Source organism: Zonotrichia albicollis, chromosome 13 (assembly GCF_047830755.1).
Source record: "Zonotrichia albicollis isolate bZonAlb1 chromosome 13, bZonAlb1.hap1, whole genome shotgun sequence".
NCBI classification, from domain to species: domain Eukaryota; kingdom Metazoa; phylum Chordata; class Aves; order Passeriformes; family Passerellidae; genus Zonotrichia; species Zonotrichia albicollis.
This window is the reverse complement of record NC_133831.1, coordinates 21721400-21740028: the sequence shown is the minus strand read 5'-3', so window position 1 is coordinate 21740028 and position 18629 is coordinate 21721400.

Below are 18629 nucleotides of genomic sequence, written 5' to 3'. Positions count from 1 at the left end.
GTATGCAAGGTATCACTCCCAGGCTGCATTCCTAGGAGAATAGCTTTCCATCTGTATAAGATTTCACCATCAGCACTGACACTTTGGTTTATTAAAATTAGCCATTTTGCATTGAATTGAAGTGGTATAATGAATTAAAAATTAATAGTTCTATTTGAAAAATGTTCCCATATTTCAGTGACGTGAAACAGAGCCTCGTGAAACTGATTTCTGATTCTCTGACTTTATTTCAGTTAAGTATATTTATCTTGCTGATGGATGTGGTATGGATTACCATACCATATTTTAACATGCCCCAACAACATATCAGCAGATATGTAAAAAAGTGAGTTAATAACGTAAATGTCTGCTATCATGCTGCTTTGTAAAACCATTCTTAATTTAATCCATACACTAAATGTGCTTTCCAGTTACAAAAATTCATTATGAGCATCAGGCAGAAGTGAAACCATGATACAGAATTGTGACTGATGTAAAACAGACACACAAAATGAGTAGCATTAGGACACTTACTTTGAAGTTTGTTAAAACTAGTAAAGTGATAGCCTCTTTAAGTGAAACCTGCTGTTACAGATACCTACTGGATTTTGGGAACATTTCACTTTTGAACTTACTCCTTGCAGTCTGCTTTAGTGTTTAATATGTTGTAGTTGCCTTTTTTTTTTTTTTCCTTAATGTAGCAGGGAAAAGTAAAATAGCTGATCTACTCAAATACCTTACAGTCTTTGCTCACAGACAGCTTGAGTATATTTGGTATCTGGGAAAAGAACATTTTTTCAAATACCAGTGAGACGTTACCATGCTATAACAAGTGCAAATTTCAAAAAAATAACAGAGCACTCCTGTTGGGTACACGTTGCCAAATGGGAATCATGGCAAAATAGTGAGTCATTTGAGAATGACAAAGTAAAAGAGAAGGGTTAGGGTGGTCACTGCAAATGAATTTTCAGCATCTTGTCGATGGTGATAATTTGAATGTAGGAACTGAATGCAGACTTTGTGAACCTTTCCAGTTAAATGGGCAGGTGGAAGGAGGCAATGTCTCCTCTGATTCATGCCCATTTATCTACTGAGAATGGACCAAGTACTGGCACAGGACAAAGGTCCTGAGCATAGTGGGGAGTCCACAAAGAAACAGGTCAGCATCTCAGTATCTAATATTTGTCCAGATAATAACCATACATGTATTTATGTTGCATAAAGATGTATTTCTAGTTTGATTGTAACAGTGATGGATGAAATAGGATTGTGGTTAGACTATATATATATATAAAAGCAATAATGTGGCCACCTGAAATGGACTGACAATGCTTATTCTTTGGAGGGATTAGAGATTGAAGTGGGCCGTATTCTATGCAATATGTTTAGCTCTCAGGCAATATGTTCTCACTGACCAATTTGCGTGTAAAGTGATAGATAAAAAATTTGGATGATGATTTTGCTCATAAGAAAGAACATTTTAATCATGTTTATTCGAGGCACGTATGTGAATTATACATGCTCTGATTCATGATAAATAATGTTTCTCCCATCATGAACTATGAGTTGTTCAGGGTTTTTCCTAGAAAGTATTTCTTAATTTTGACTTAATAAGCTAAAGTAACTCTCTTTGGATAACCCCATGACTTCTGGGAAGATCATATCCAGTGGATGGAGCATCTTCTGTTTGCTACCAAAGCAATGTCCAAGCTTTGCAGTTCTGTGGGTGTTTGGATGTTACAGGAACTGAACCTCCTGTTTCAGCTGATGCACAGAAGCAGCTTGGTGGTCTCTGATGTGGGCTCTTACCATGACAATTTACCATAGGCCATCCATGATTTAGACATGTTTCTGTGGCATTGATTAGAGCTGTGGTGTAAAAATGAGAAAACAAAAGCAATATGGGATGCTGGGATGAGTACTACAGAGATAAAAGAGAATCCCCTGCGTTTTCTCCTGAAGTTGAGACTGCTTCTGCTTTGGCTGTGCTTGTGAACATGTGAGAGCTCTGCTCCCAGGACTGTGTGCACTTCTCTGCCGTGGACACTCATACTGGGGTTAGCATCTGTAGGGATGCTCTGTGACACACAAGGGTCACAGTCTGCAAGGCTCCTGCCCTGCTCCCTGTAAGGAAGCACTTAAACAGAGAAAATGTCAAACCTTGCAACCAGAACTATGTCTGTACACACCCACTGTGCTGTCATAGATGTAACAAGGAATTAAATTCCACTTAATTGTCCAAGGAAACTCTCATGAATTGGCTGTGTCCACTGTTGTCCAAGAGAAGGATTAAATGCATCCTTGTGTCTTTGTCAGGTCTTGGTTCCCTCTTGCTGAGAGTTTTTAGTAGCTCTCATGACTTTTCCTCTTCTGCCTTCCAGTCAAGAGGGAGGTTTGTAGAAAACCGATGCCATATAATCTGCCAGGCCATTCTATGTGTGTGTTTCTGAAATACACATAATTTGCCATGTTTGGATAACTTGAGAAATGTAATTTGCCAAGTTAATTATTTTAGAAGGAAATTTAGAGACAGTGTCTAACTCATTGTGTCAGTAGAAAAAGAGAACTAATTTCTTGAGTTAAAACCTTGCCATTTATAATTTTGTTGATTGCAGTAGGCTGTGTGGGTACAATTATCTTGTGTGGTGTTTGTGTGTGCTCTCTTCTGCCATATTACCCTGCATGCAGTGATCTAGTCCAGTCAATCTGGGAGAGGTGACTTGGGAATAAGCTAAACCTGACTTGGTGATGCAGCTTGAATTGCTTTTTGTGTAGTGATGTTTACTTTTTGAGGACAGTTGGCTGGAAGGAAATGGGCAAATTGTGTCTGACAGAGTGGAAGAGAGTTTGCCGTGCTCTGAGTGACGTGGGATTTGATCCCTTTCTGCCAAGAACAGCACCCCGTTTGGTTTGCTGTAGATCACACATTTCTTTTCAGAACCTGTTGTCAGGAAGCTGCTGAAAGCTCCTTTCTCAGGAAGGGTGTCTGACAAGGAGCGTGGTAGCAGGGACAAAGGCAGCTATCCATTTTCCTGCCACTCTCTTGGGATGCCTGACTTAAAATTGTGCATCATTTCCCACATGACAAGGGAGATTTGGGCTGAACCTGCTTTAAGCTGCTTTGCCTTAGAAAAAGGCAAGGTGGGGATGATTTTGGCTTCATCTATTGTCCCAAAAGCCTTGGTTTGAAGAAGTTTAATTGCTGATTATATGGGGACAGGCTGAGACGCAGAACTGCTTCAGCTGTGGCTGTTCTGGACAGGATTTCCTTGCTGTCTTGATCATTTGCAGTTCCTTTGTGTGAACTTGGGGGTTCAAGACATTTCCATTCTGTTGTCTGAAGTAGTTTAATTAGTACTTCCTTTCACTGATCAATTTTTACATATTCCTTCTGCTTGATACTGCTTTTCTTGGCTTCCTGGTAATATTTTTCTCTGTATTTTGAAAAATATTAATGCACAGTATTCTTCCTAGATATCTTTCCACCCCGAGCATCATTTACTGAACTGCCATAACACAATGGATGGTCAAAATGGAAAAGGATGGTTTTTTTCTACCAAAGTCTCCCTTTACCTACACACAATTAGTTTTCTCCCCAGAGACCTCATTGGACTCTTTCAGCTCATGTCTGTCTGTCAAAGATTTCCATAAAAGGTTGGAATACTGCTGTCTTTGTCGTTCCACTTCTTTTGGAGTTTTCATTATTGTTTGTAGTTGAATAAAAGTTGAAAAATAAAATAGTTGTAGCTTTAGGGTCCGACAGTTTGTCAACCAGCTTCTTTGTTTTCAGGAGGTTGTTCAATGATGAAGAGAAAATGGACTCTGCATCCTGAAAGGATTATTTTCTTAGGGAAAAGCAATAATTATGTCCTCAGAAGATGGGAATCAGATTTGTACTTTGTGGCCAAAGTAGAGGTGTTGTAGATGGAGCTCTTGGCTCTGAGGCTCCAGTACAGCCACTTGAGGTGAAATGCACATTTCCTATTTCTTTCTTTAAACTTTGGTATTTATTTCTAGGGTAGCATTTTCTTTCTTTCCTTTTTTTTTTATTTTAATAAAAACAGCTCTCTTTTTTGCTGATTCCTTATCCTAAATATGTGGTTTGTGTTTTTCCTTTTCTCTGCTGTCCAAACCACATTGTTGGTTTGGGGAAGCAGATCGATCTGGCAGCATGATCCATTCTGACTAATTTTTCTGGCATCTCTATGATCATGATTCCCTAATGCTCTCCTTGACTTGTCATCAGTGACAGAAATTTGAAGGCAACTTGTTCTTCAAAGTGTTCTACATGCAAAAAATACATTTTTGTCTTTTTTTAAATCTCTAAAGCTCTTATTAGACTCTTGAAATGGATTTGACTCCATGCAAAACTGTATATAAGAGACCTTCCCTCTTGCTTATCTCTTCCTCAGCATTTCTCACATGTGTTGTTTGGGATTTTGATCCTAAAAAGATTAGAATGGATTAATATTTTGTTTTCTTTTCAACTGTGTAAATATTGAGCAGCAAAAATGAAACAAAATCCTCATTTCTATTAAAATACAGCAGGACTTAATAGAATCTTAGAAAATAACCTTAAGATTTCTCTTTTTTTCTGCAAAAGGTTAACTAAACATGGCCCCAGTTCTGCAAAGGATTATTCTTGTTTAATTTTACATACTGTGCATTGACTTTCAATGGCACTCTGCATAAAATACCCTCACTCAGCCTTCTGAGATCATGGTCTGAATGACCATACAACATGATGTTCCTTATTCCACTAAACTCAAAGCAGTTTTGCCAGAGAGTTTTTCCTCTCAGGCCTCTGGTTTTGCAGATCTGTCACTTTCAGATCCTTCTCTTTTTCTGTGGTCAGCTGGTGACACTGCCTTTATGTTCCACCTGCAGGAAAGCTGCTGGCACCTCCTTCTCCATCGCTCAGTTTGTAACAGATGTTCTCCTTTTAGGCTAAAATCAGCAGCCTCTCACAGGATTGTAGAATGTGCCTCAAATATTAGGAATGTGGAGGATGAAAATCCATAGATAGAAGTATTAAAGCTGAAGGTACTTTTCCTCACTCAATTAGAAAGAAAAGTAGAATATTAAGTAAGCATTGAAGAGTCACTTTTTAAGTTGCTTTGCTGCTTTTTCACAGATAAAAGTAACTCCAAGCATGCTCTAATTCTGGATCATAAAGATAGATTGATCCCCAGATATATCAAAAATAAGTATATGTGGAAAAAAACCCCACAAGCTCTACTAAACTCTGTTGGCAGAGGCAACTTCCTTGTATCTATTTTCTGCAGCCCTAATATCTCCTTTCTTTTTTCATATTTTTTTCCCCTGTGATAGAATGCAGCATTTTTCTTTGCCAGCTGGTCAATGGCTGCTACATGTTAAATTGCTTTTTATTGTTATTTTTTAAAGAAATAAACATTCTTCAAGTTTGCTGTCAGTAATGAGCAAGATTTATACTGATGTAGTGATGGGTGAGAAGTGTTGAGGGTGGGACCACACTTAAAACTTGTTTAATGCTGCACTGATTAACATGGACTCTTTTCTTTTTTCTTTTTATTTTCCCAAGTGGAACTTGGGTTCTAGTGGTTTTCTTTGTTTAGCAAAAGATGTAAAAATTACTTGTTTCCTTGTTTTATGTGCTGTGTATGTAATACAAGGTACTTTTCATTAAAGAATATCAGAGAATCAAAGAATGGCTTGAGTTGGACAGGACCTCAAAAATCATCTTTTTATGAAAAAGCACCAGAGGGCTTAATGTGAGGAGAACAACTTTTTATAAAGACATATTGTCCTATAAATTCTCATTTCTGTCTTGATCCAAATTAATTTTCAAGTGTAGACAAGCCCTTGGAGCTGCTTGCTAAACTCTGTTTATAAAGTATCTATGGCATCTGGAAAAAAATAACACACTTGGAGACAGGCAATGTTTTTCAAAGCAGCCTAACTACATATTTTCTCTACTCTGACTTTTACAAAAAATTCTCCTGTCTTTGTGTCTGGCTGGACAATACTTTAAAAACAGTGAAATGACAGTGACACATCCAAAATGAAAAGCCTTTCCATTAGCACTGCAATACTGAAGACTCTCTACTGCCCCCCAAATATTCTGAGTTTATAGAGGCTCAGAGACTCACAATAAATACATTTAATTCTGATCCAGCAGTGCATGTTTGAACCCTGGTTTATGAAATCAATCAGAGCAAGTAGCGATACCTGATGGTAGTGACAGAGGCACTTTGAACAGCTGACAGAGATCATTATGAAAAAGCTACAAGAAAAACATGGATTCAAAGCCTCAAAATCATTTATAATGTAAGCCTCAGTTTGCTTTCCCCACAGTGCAACTCAGAATAAATTTGATTACAGGCAGAATGGCTGGAGAGGGCTCTTGCACAACTTTGTAATACCAGGCACAATCAAGCTTCTAATAGCCTAAGGGATGGCTGTGTTTGAAAGCTAATTTGGATTAATGCAGGGTCTGAATTTAAAGTAGGCCTAGGTATTTCTGAATAACTGTATTCTTATTCCAGAATAAAAGTGTCCACACGTGAAGTTATTCAGAAACAGCTATTTTGGCATAATCTATTTGTATCCGAGCCTGAAATCTCTGCCTGTAGGCTGCTAATGGAGAAACAAAGAATAGTATCAGCTAATAGGATCTCTCACAAAATCTCTTCCTTCCAAACCTGAAAAAAAAACTTCCCAAAATGTAACACTTTAATTTAACTGTGTATATCTTGATTTTATTTTTTTTCCTCGAATGGAAAGTCTTTTTAATTAAGAACAGGATTAGCCCAGACGGCTTAAATGATAACTTCAATGTGCTCATCATTTTGTCAGCCTTGATTAAAAACAAGTCTTTCATTTTTGAGGCTTGTATGCAATATTGACTTCTGAGCATCTTTGGATTTAGAGTGAAAAAACCTTGGCAGCCTAGTTAAGGCAGAGAAAGGCATAATAATGTTGTACTGGTAGAACTGGGCAAGGATTTTGCAGTGAAGCCTGGAAGAAGCTTGGCCATCTCCTTGCCTTTGTGTTTTCTGCCAGTGTATGAATCCTCAGACACAGGGAATTTGCTTTGGATTTATAAAAATGTAATGTGTGTGAGGGGCTTCCTGACCTGCCCTTGTGGGTGTGACTTTTGGAAGTCGCTTCCTCTTGGTGTAAGTTGCAAGAGACTGGTGTGTGAGGCTGGTTGTTGTCATCACTGCTGGATGTAATGTCCCTGCAGGCCACAGCATCATTAGGAGGGAACTCAGTGTTTCATTTTCATGATTTTTGCTCTTTCTCTTTGCATGCAGCATTTAAAATTTGTAATTGGGCTGATGTACTCAAGCTGAACTAAGGTAGGCCAGCATAACAAAAGATCAACGTCCAAATTTTCAGCCTCTGTGTAGAAATGTTTGATAGCATTTGTAGATAGAAAGGTAGTAAGATATTTGTTGTTTGGGTTTTGTTTTTTTTTTTACATAGAAATCAAGCCACAAGCCACATCCATTTAAAAGTATAGTCATTGTGTATTTGCACTCAGAATAAACAGCAGTAGAATTTAGAAGACACGCTGTGACACTGCTGGTGTAACGAGCTGTTACACTGCCCATGGTGCAGCTTGGTTTGATGGAAGTCTGTTCCTGAGCTCCCAAATCTGCTCTGAAATGTGCTTGGCCATGTGTTGCACAGGCATTCAGTGGTGCAACCATGTGGAGCCTCCTTGAAATCACAGCACCTCTGGAAGGAGTCAGCGTCCTGCTGCATCCCCTGCCTCGCAGCGTCTGACTCTGGGATGTGTTTGGGTTGGGATTGGGAATCACACCCAGCCCTTGGTTGCGTCTCGCAGCTATACCACCTGCTTTTCAGCTGTGCCAGCTGCTCTGTGTGCCAGATTTATTACCCATGCATTTTCTTTTTCCTTTTTTGGCAAATATATATAAATGTGCTTTGCAAGTTGCCAAAAAATTAGGTATTTTGCATAGGTCTCTGTTATTATCTCCAATCCTGCAAAACTTGCTTTTATATCCTGAAATACTTTAAGATGGCAGCATTGTTGCCTTGAAGACCTTATTTTGAAGACTTATTTTGCTAAAATAGTGGCAAAAATGCATTAGAATGGAGAGAATAATTTCAAACGCACATGTAGTCAGCAGGGTTGTATTTGTGGTACCTGGAAGTTGGAGTGCTCTGAAATGCAGAGAGCAAGGCAGGGTTGTACAACACACAATTCCCTGAATGTATCTGTGAACTGACTCTGTAAGTGGAAATAAGTTTCTTTGCCAGCCTGAAGTTTTAATTGTTTCCCTTTTTAAGATTCCATCTACGATTAGATTAGGTTGTTTATCATGGGTAGGGTATGATGGTTATTTTTGCTTTACCAAAAGCCAATTACATAGGTTGGTTCCAGTCCCTTGCTAAATAGCTTTTTCTTTGGGCATTAATTTTAATGCTTAAATAGCAAGTGCATTTTCTTATGGCTGCATAAAGATATGTATAAGTAGAAGGCTACTTTAGTTGGGAAGATCCAATGCTCAGTGAAGCCTTTCGCATATATAGAATACTGAATATCTAAACCATTATTTAGCATCAGAATCAGTTATGGTTGTCTGACTGATGGACAATCTTTTCCTGACCCAGTCTCTTTGCAAGTGACCTATACTGTCTAGACAGTTGCATATTATTTATACATTCATTTCAGATTTATAGTTCTTTTAACTAAAGTTGAGGATGTTAGTTTGCCAGTGACTCCATATCCATATCAGTACTTGAAACAGGCTGCAGCAAACCCAGGTGCTTAAAACTGGCAATGCAGGCCCTTTCCACTGCTGCCCATTGTTTGCCAGTTTGCCCTTCATCACTCCTCCTCTTCATCTCCCCTCACAACCCGAAAAAAAGAGGAACAAAAAACAAGAAAAGGTCTGACATAGAAGGAAGATTGTGTAAGACCTGCTAATTTCAAAGAGCAGAGATCAATTCTGGTTGATCCCGTTGGGTGATTGGGGAATCACTAAAACAGTATTTGCATCCAGTTCTCAAGTCTGCAGTGCCAGGGCTGGAATAAAAGAGCTGCTGTGCAGAGCTCTCCTGAAGGGTGGGTGGAAGGGAAGTCACATTAACCCAGCTCTGGGTGTGTCATATGGGAGAGACCATTCCACCTGCAAGAGCCCTCCTTAATGTATGATTTGCTTTTGAAAATCGTGTTCTTGGCTCCTTTAGGGGCGAGGCAAAAAAGGTCATAAAAAAAAAGGACATGCAGTGCTGCTGGCATTAAATGCAGTTTTTGTGACTTGCTTTCCATGTCCTTGCCACTACTGATGGTTTGTGTGTCCTTTCTTTTGAAGATAATGAGATATCATGTCAAATTCACATCTACTTTTAGACTATTCACTCATTTATTAAAATTTTATCAACTGTACTCTTCTAGGCAGCATGATCTTTTTTTAAGTGTACAGAAATAGAAGCACACACACATATCCATGAGTGGCAACAGATTATGTCAGAGAAATAATATACACTGCCTTGTCTTGAACACTGGTTGTGCTGGCAAAATTTAGAGCTGGAGGAGCAATAAATCCTCACAACACACACATCCTCTTTTCTTTTGCAAATGGCTGTTTATTTTAGAAAGGGCATAAGGAATCTGAGAATACTTGTCTTCACCATGTTCCCGACATCTTTCCATGCGTGAATAATCACAGTAACAGTTCTAAAGGCATTGTTACCAAATGGCACTGACAGGCACAAAGAGGCATGTGAGAGAGGCTCCAAAAGTCAGGGGAAAGGGAGGGCATGCCAGAAAGTCCATGTAAATACAGGAGAGTGGGTAGAGAACAGGGGTGCTTGGGCTCTGGGAAGAAGGAAGGAAGGAGTGCAAGAGAGAAAAAGGAGACTGAGGGCAGTAGAGGGACTGAATCTAGAGAAAAAAAATGCAGAAATGTATTATTCACCAGCCTCTGGAAACATGTCAACAAGGGTTGAAAATTCATTTTACTGACCATTTTAGAAAGGGTTTTCAAAATTGATCTTTTCTTCCATGCTTGAATTTTGTTGTTTTATATTAAATTATAAAGGAAAGAAAATGTCACAAAGGAATTAACAGTTACTGCACACAATCCCTTTCAAGTTGTGCTACTCTGGTAGCATCTTTCTCAAGTGTATCTGAAGACTTTCTCATAAAAATTGCTTGATTTTCATCTCTTGGCAAAAAAATTCTAACTCCTGATAATTTAACTGAGAAGGTGTTCTTGACTCTGGAGTTTCTATATTTATAGATAGTGCAAGAAGATCATAGACTTTTAAATAAAATGGTAGTCCTGTTGGTCAGAATTTAGGCGATAAATGAGAGGAAGGTAATCAAAATTAGAGATCTGTAAAATTCATTAGGGCTGTTTATGGACTATCTTTGTTGAAAATTTTGAAATGAGTAAGGTAAAAAAAATCAAATTAACTACTCACTGAAAAAAGGCTTGGATTTTTAAAATCATAATCCTAAAAAATACACATTTTCTAGGTAGTGGGAAGAAAACGTTTGGACATTTTCCATGCTTGTTACTTGGAGTCCCAGAATCTTTCTGTTTAGCTAATACAGTATAAGATTAATTCTCTCACAGCACATTGCCTGGAGTTCAGTGCACATGTTTACTGATGTGTACAGCTCTCAAATAAGTTTAGTGCTTCTTTCACCCACTGTTAGGAAGTATATTTAAAAGAAATTGCCTTTTATAGATTTAAATTACAAAAGTACTGATATCATGCAAAAAGCACTTCAACTCATGCAAGCATACAAATGTGTAAATCTTAGGGAAAAAGATACCCAGGGCTAATATGAATGTAAATAGGATTAGCTGCTTGCATTAGTGTCTGAAATACAATTTTAAATGCTTACTGCCCGGTTATTATTACATATATATATACACATATATATATGTATATGCATACGGGTCTATATGTATGTGTGCATGTATTTTTCCCCCAGAAACATATTTTACTTGAAAATATTTTTTTTCTTCTAAACAGGAAGACTTTTAAAGAGATTACTTAATGACAGCTGTGCTAGTGATGGAATCTAATGTTATTATATATAGAAGCTATATATTTGTTGTTATATGAAATATTAACACAGAATGGGGGCAGATTTCCATCCTTCACTTATCTACCCAAATGCAGCAGTAATCTAGACCCAGTGTTCTCATGAACAATGGCAGCCACCAGATTCTCTATAAGCCTATGAAAAGAACAATTTTCAGTTATTGGTACCACCAAATCTGCATAAATTGACATAGGGGGCATTTCATTAGAGATTTCAGTCCCCTATGTCATGGCTTCTGCAGCAAAGCAAGTCCTTTAAGCAGCCTTAGTGCTGGTAGAGGGAATTTAGTTTTGTTATTACTTATGTTAAACTGATACAAGCATGGGGACTATAAGAAGCCTAAAAAAATTCAGTTATCTGACACACTATTGAATTTGAAGTAGGGTAGATGCCCAAGGAATAGGGCAGATTTTGTGTTTCTCAAAATGTTCAATCTTCTTGCTGTTTTTCTGCTTGCTAATAGAAATGGTAATCCTTTTTCCAGCAATAACCATATGCACCTGTGAATTGTTCAGTTTAAGTGACAGCTAAAAAGAGATAATGTCATTTTCTCTCCTGTGTGTAGTAAATAAGTTAGAATGATGCCATAATAATTGTTCATGAGCTTGTAGAGAAAAAGAGTCCTAATTTGCCCTGTCAAAGTGGGCAAACAGTTGTCAAATGACACAACATTGCATACCTGGAGTGTGATGTCAGACTGATAATTGCTCAAGCAGAAAAGTTTGTTTTTTCTAAAATGTCAGCTTTCTCCAAGTGTGCTGTTGTGCAGAGGGGCCTGTGAAGAATGGTGCTCTGGCTCCTGCTAGGCAAGAGTATTGCTATGGGCTGTGTGTAGAACATGGGAAATCAAAATTCATTACAGAGAGTAAACAGTTTGGCAAAAGTTAAAACCCCTGTTTTCAGTTAGATGTGATTCATTGTAATGGGTTTTTTTTAAGTAGAGCACTTCAACTTTTTTTGTTTGGTGAGAATATTTTTCATTTACAAAGCTGTTCCATTTATGAACAAACCTCGGGGCCCTGCGCAGTGCTCAGCTCTGCAGAGCAGTGCAGTGTGGAAGGCAGTGGGAGACCCCAGTGACACCAGAGCGGGGTCCCCATGCACAGGCACGAGGGTCCAGCACGTGGCTCCTGCCCTTTGTTGTGGGCTGCCAGCTCTGTCTCATTTTTTCTGGGTAATGCACCCCATTGTAAATAGATCAATTGCCAGCATTATGTAACTATAAAGGAAGAGAGCTCACTACATCGTTTTTTCATAATTATACAAAAATAAAATGAGTGCATAAACAAGACCAGAAAAGAGCTCTGAGTGTTTACAGAAATAAAAATAAGTGAGTGTGTTTTTTGAATTAATATTTTCAAATGTTCAGGTTGAATTAATTTGAGAAATATGAATATGTATTGGTAGTGTTAATTCTTTGGGGTTTTGAAAATTCTTACAACCACATAATTAAATGAGTGCCTTTAGAAATACTGATAAAACCCATTGCCATTCAAATATCCATACAAGACAACAGGGGCTGTAAGCTGTAGGCTTTAGAGATTAGTTTGGCCATGGGCCAGTATTTATCACAACATTTCCATCTTAGAAGATAAAATTTAATCATTTTTATTTAAATATAAGTCAAAATTAATGCAGGTTTAAAAAAAAAGTGTATAACCTAATCACAATATCTTTATTTTAGAGATGCTTGCTTCTATTGTTTCTATTCAAAGGAGCAATTCTGTCTTTGTTGCACTGCTCTTCCTTCAGCATTTTTTTCTTCTACAAGGGTGCAAAAGGAAGGGGTGGTTGACCCAAATACAGTCCTATCTCCTAATTTTGCCAAGATCAAAGGCATTTCGAGCGTTTTATGTGCTGCCTATTGGTGAAGTCTAAAAAAATAGAGTGTTTAGGCATGTCTCCATTTCCCAGACACAAACACAGGCAGCCCAGGATCAGTGCTGGGCTCTGTCAGAGCCTTCTCCCCTGGCTGTGCTCTGTCCCCACCTGCACACCCTGATGTGAGGCAAGGGGAGCAGCTGCCCTCACCCTGCTTGGTGCAGGGACTTCTGCTGAGCATCCGTGTTCACACTGGCATTCTTTTACTTATGTGGAAAAGATATGTAATAGGCTGATAGTGTTGAGACTAATTTGGAAAAATAAAATAGCTGTCTGCTTTGGTTGTGGGATTATGGGCAGCAAGCTCAGGAGGAATTTCTGGAGGATGTGGCTGTATTCATACAGGTAGCTGGATGAAGGGGAGTGCTCCTCTTACATAACAGAAAAGTAAATGCTTGGATGTTATCTGCAGCAGCCAGCAATGCATGTGAAGCTTTCTCAACCACACATCTATGTTGTACCCATCTAGGGAAGAGCAGGTGGTCAGTTTGCCAGTTTTCCACAACCACATTGCAATTCTTCGGGTATTACATTGACTTTTACAGTCCTGGTGTTAGAAATGAGCTGTCCTACCTCTGTTTTGTTTCCTTGGAGTGATGGTATGGCTTTGTAGAGCAAATACAACCTTTTTTTTTTTTTTTTCAGTTGAGCTAGTGAAATGGTGTTTGTTAAAATGTAGTTAAATCAATTCTGAGCAAAGCCTGGTTTCCTCACCCCTTGCTCCAAATCACAAAATGCAGTGGGGAAGAACATTTCACAACACAGGAGGGTTGAGGAAACCTCCAACCAGCTTGCTGGGATTGTTCTGGTAATGCTAATTCTGCTACCAAACAACGTGCAGCTTGTGTAGGGATCAGTAGGAGCACTGCCTTAGGATCCCTGCTTGCTCCATACCTTCAGATTAAACAAGTGATCACACGTGATTTCCTACACATCAAGCTTTAAAAGCAGCTTTTTGTATCAGGCTTTGATATGAATGTGTGTGTGTGTGAAAAATATTTAGTGGATGCCTAATTATGTTATGGGGACCCCTCATGTTGGGTAACAAAAAAACAAAGGTGGTCCTGCAGTGTCTATCTTTCATCACCTAAAGATTACTGCTAGAAACTTTCTCTGGGAGAAAGAAATAGAACTGTTCTTTCTTCATTATATTTCTTGTACAAGGAAGGCAGACTGGTTCTGACTTTAAATGCAAAAGCAAGTTCAGTGCTATCCAGTGCTCAACCTCATATTGTGATAACATACTAACATCTGGAAAATGTGAACTTCATGGGATTTTTGTAGTCAGAGTTTTCTTCTGTAGGGTTTGTTTTTTTGTCTTCTTACTTGTTTTGCTTCTTCAGGTTAATATCCAGGGCATCTAATGGAAAAAGATCAATTATTCAGAAAAGTGTTAGACTCCTAAATACTGGTATTACACACACACACACACATATATATGTGTATATATATACACACGCACATATTTATGCTGGTGTGTATATATATATATGCTACTATTATATATATATACTGGTGTGTGTATATATACTGGTATTTTTTATATGTATATAGAATATCCAGAATAATATCCAGGCTATCTAATGGAAAAAGATCAATTATTTAGAAAATTGTTAGACTCCTTAATATATATATTTATATATATATATATACACACACACTGGTATTATATATATTTATATAAAATACTGGTATTATCAAAATATAATTATATATATATGAAATGTATAATGTTTAAGCATAGGTACACTCACATAGTTAGACTCTTAAGCATTGCTTACATATCTCAGCACCACCTGCTTAAACCACTGGATAGTTCACACCTTCCACTCTCTGCTGTTCCTTCAGTAAATAGAGCCAAATTCAAAGTGGAACTGAAAGTGGATCCGTTTCCTTAGCTTCAATGGATTTCAGTGCTTGTTTAGCAGCAGCTCTTGAATACTCAAAGGTGGTTGCTGAGCTCAGGAATCTTTACCTAAGGCTATGTTGGTATTAGTTGTTCTAACCCGTTAGCAATTCAGAATAAGTGGGGCACTTCATTAGCTCCAGTTAAAGACAAAACAAAAATGTTTGTTTAAACTGGCAGATCTTAAAGCTGTGTTTCTTTCACACCATTTAGGAGATTTCCCACAAGTTTTCCCCTTGGGGTTATCTTCAAAAACCAACATTTTTTCAGGTGCTCTGCAAACTCCAACTAGCTTGTTGTAGCCCCCTCCTCACCCTTAACCCACAGGGTGTGCTCACATTGTGTCCAAAACACCACTAGTACATGACTATTATTTCTCACACTTCCTGGGGGCAGCATCCTACTGTACAAAGTATATTTCACTCACCATCAAGTGGGGTTGATTTCCAGTTAAATACTGGTATCAGTATAAACCAGGAACTCCGAATGGCACTTTGTGGATCTTTTTACTGAATTTTGAACATTGTGTTCCCCCTCTTGTTGAACAGAAAGTGACCCTTGTGAAAACAGCAAGTAAGAAGGGTCATAGCAAAAGAAGCTAGGAAAACTTCTTTTTTGTGATGTTAATCCATGACATCCCTGTTTGAAATGTATTTGTAGGTACCTCACCTTGGCACACAGATGTGGGATTCTTTATGCATATCAAGACTGGCTTTGAGGAAAACGTTGCCCTTTATTTGGCCATTTTAATGGCCAAATGGTGACTTTGAGGGAGAGCAGAGGACTGAGAAGTTTATCAAGTAAAGCCAAGCAGAAATATTCGATGGGAAGATTCTCTTTCCTAGGACAGGAGTGTGGGGCTGATAGCTGGCTGGTAACTGAGAAGCTGATGAAACCTTTGGGCTGCTCCTGTTTGAAGGTTCCAATGCTGCCAGCAGAAGCTCACTGAGGAGAAGGGGCTGAGCACCTTGGGGCCGCCTGTGGGTATGAGGACACACAGCACTGAGTACAAGACAGAAACAAGGCTTGTGATGGACATGCCTACTTCAGGGTCTGTGGGATAAAAGTGCTGATTTGGTTTGCTGGTTTTGCTTTTCCCTGAGAGACTGACTTCAGCATCCTGAAAACTAAATTCTGGACTGTATATTCTTTGGTGCCCACTAAAGATTAATCAAGATGCTTGTGTTTCAACATATTGCAAAATGAGGTGCTCCATCAAGGCTGGAAATAGCTGTTGTTTAAACAGCTCCTCCAGCATCCTGCTGTTTGATTCTTAGATAACAATGCAGTGGGATTTTGGGAAAGCCTTTGCCTATCATGTTAACTGGAGAGTGTAGTTTAAAGGAGAAAATTAGTCTTTTAAACTGCTATAGATGTGGGAAAATAGTTGTTTTAGTACAACCAAGCCCTAAGAGTATGCAAAAAGTCACCAATTCTTCTGTACATGATTTGCATTGAATGTAAGGAGGTCATTTGAAAACTTTGTGGCCTGTTTCATGTCTCATGCTGAACTGAAGCACCAGTTCAGTGCCTCATCCTCTCAGGTACATTGGAGGAGTTGTGGTGTTGTGTCCATCATTGATTTCTTCTGATCTTGAGTTACTCTTCAAGGGTGTTACTTCTTGTGCAGTTATTTGTTATGTGTTTGCTAACATGTGGGCAGTGATTCCACACATAGTCCTGGATCAGCTGCTGGAGTTGGTGCAGAGTCAGTACAAATGTTCACAGAAGCATCTTGGTTTTGCTTTATTCTTGGGAAACACTGCTGGTTCAAAGGAGCTGCTCTATGGGTAGAGGTGTGAGGAAGATTTATATTGTAAACATTCTTTTGATGACAATTGCTAAATTAGTGTTGCTGTATCCCATCAAGGTGTGTGTGAAGTCTGTGCATCTGCATGCCTAAGCATGTGTGTGCATTTTGTGGATATGTTCCATGACTAAGGATGGACTCAAAATAGTCAAGTCTGAAATGAAAAATAGGAAAAGACTGATTTCTTTGGAGGTACATGATGGTCACATTTATGTTTTCCTCAGAAGATTAGGCTTTTTTTCCTTTTTTTTCTTTTCTTCCTTTTTTTTTTTAGCAAACAAACACCTCCCACCCCCTCAAAAACAAACCAAAACAAAAAATTCTTATCTAATCACATGCTTCCAGGAACTGGGCTTTTAAATTAAACCCCAGCTATCTCCAGATTTGTCCTCAGAACACAGTTGCCAGCAACACCAGGTGGTGTTGTAGCAATCAACATTATTATTAAAAAAATATTGGCCAGAACATACACAGAAATGTACTGAATGCTAATAAAAAAGTGAATAATAGTTTGAATGCTTTTCAGCTGTTCAATAAGGCAAACAGATGTAGTAATGCATACTTGAGAGCATGCCATGTACTTTAATCAGGGAAGTTTAGAGTATCATTTCATCATGGGCAAAAAGAAAGAGGCAGAATAATAGGTTCATTCCAAAAGGCAGAACTTCGAGGAGAGCAAAGACTTCCCTGAGTTTTGTGTCAGACCAAGTCCTGGAAGCTACATTACACTTGACTGGAGAAGACCTAGTGCACCAAGCTAAGCGGTTTCATGAAACAAAGAGTCACAAGATGCCCTTAAATAGAAGATTTTTTTAGGAGCTGTTAAAGGCACATAGTGCTGGAGTATTTGTGCAAGCACAAATGCAAATGTTGGTGAAAGATGAGATATGCAATGGAGAGGGATTTGTAGATTTTCATATGGCTTCAAAACCTGTGAGCCAACCTCGTTGAAATGTAGTGAGCACAGCTTGGAACTGCTGCAAAGGCCAAAGTTTTGGTGTGAGAAACCATAAATGATTTAGTTTCAGTCAAATGAGAATGCAAAAATAGAAAAATAAAAAAGCACCTAAATACTTGTGTTAGGACACAGGGGGGCTACCACTGTTTTGGTAGAGAAGTAAAGAAAAATTCAGGGAAAGGATTTGCTGGAATCACAACTATTTTTTCAGATAAATATCAAGTAAATAAATACAAGTAAATATTTTCTTGCATGTGTTAATTTTACATCGTCATTGTTATCAGTAGCAGCCCTTCCAGCATTGTTTCAGAGGCCTGGGGTCCCACGTGGGAGAGTTTGTGGCACTGCACAGAAAGATTTCTGTCTGAAGAGTGGTTGGGTTGCAGCTCTCTCAGGGCCCTTCTGCATTTGGCTTGTCACTGTTTCTCACCCTCCCTGGCTTTTTGTTTCCATCCAGAGCTCTTCCTCAGCCAGTCCCACAATCCCTGAGCCTGCCCTGTGTCCCTCCCTCCCTCCTTCCTCTGTGTGCTCCTCTGAGATGCTCTCTGTCACCTCTCTTTGCTCTGATTTGGTGACTTTTCCTGGCCGAGTTTCAAGGGCAGAATTCCCCAGGTTCTGTCCCTCCATGGTTACTGTGAGGCTGGAGTCTGGCTGGTGAGGTTACCAGGTGTTATTGCTTCCCCATCCTCTCCCAGCACTGGGAAGGGATAAGGAATAGGCTCCCAAGAGCTTGGAGGACTACAAAGCAAACTAGAATTCATGCTGTGCCAAGTCTGGATAAGACTTGGTGCCACCCAGTGAAGCTTCAGAGTTGTTTGTGGCTGCTTGGTTTCTCTTTTCTTCTCAGAACAATGTGGTGCCGTATGTTCTGAGATCAGGAGCAGAGTTGTGACGAAAGAACAAATAGTTTGAAATCAGTGGAATAACTAGGGGTAAGTTGATAGATGGCTTGTAATGAGAATATTGGAGTCTGTCCCTAAATGACAGCAGAAATGCGAATGCTGACAATGGTATCTTC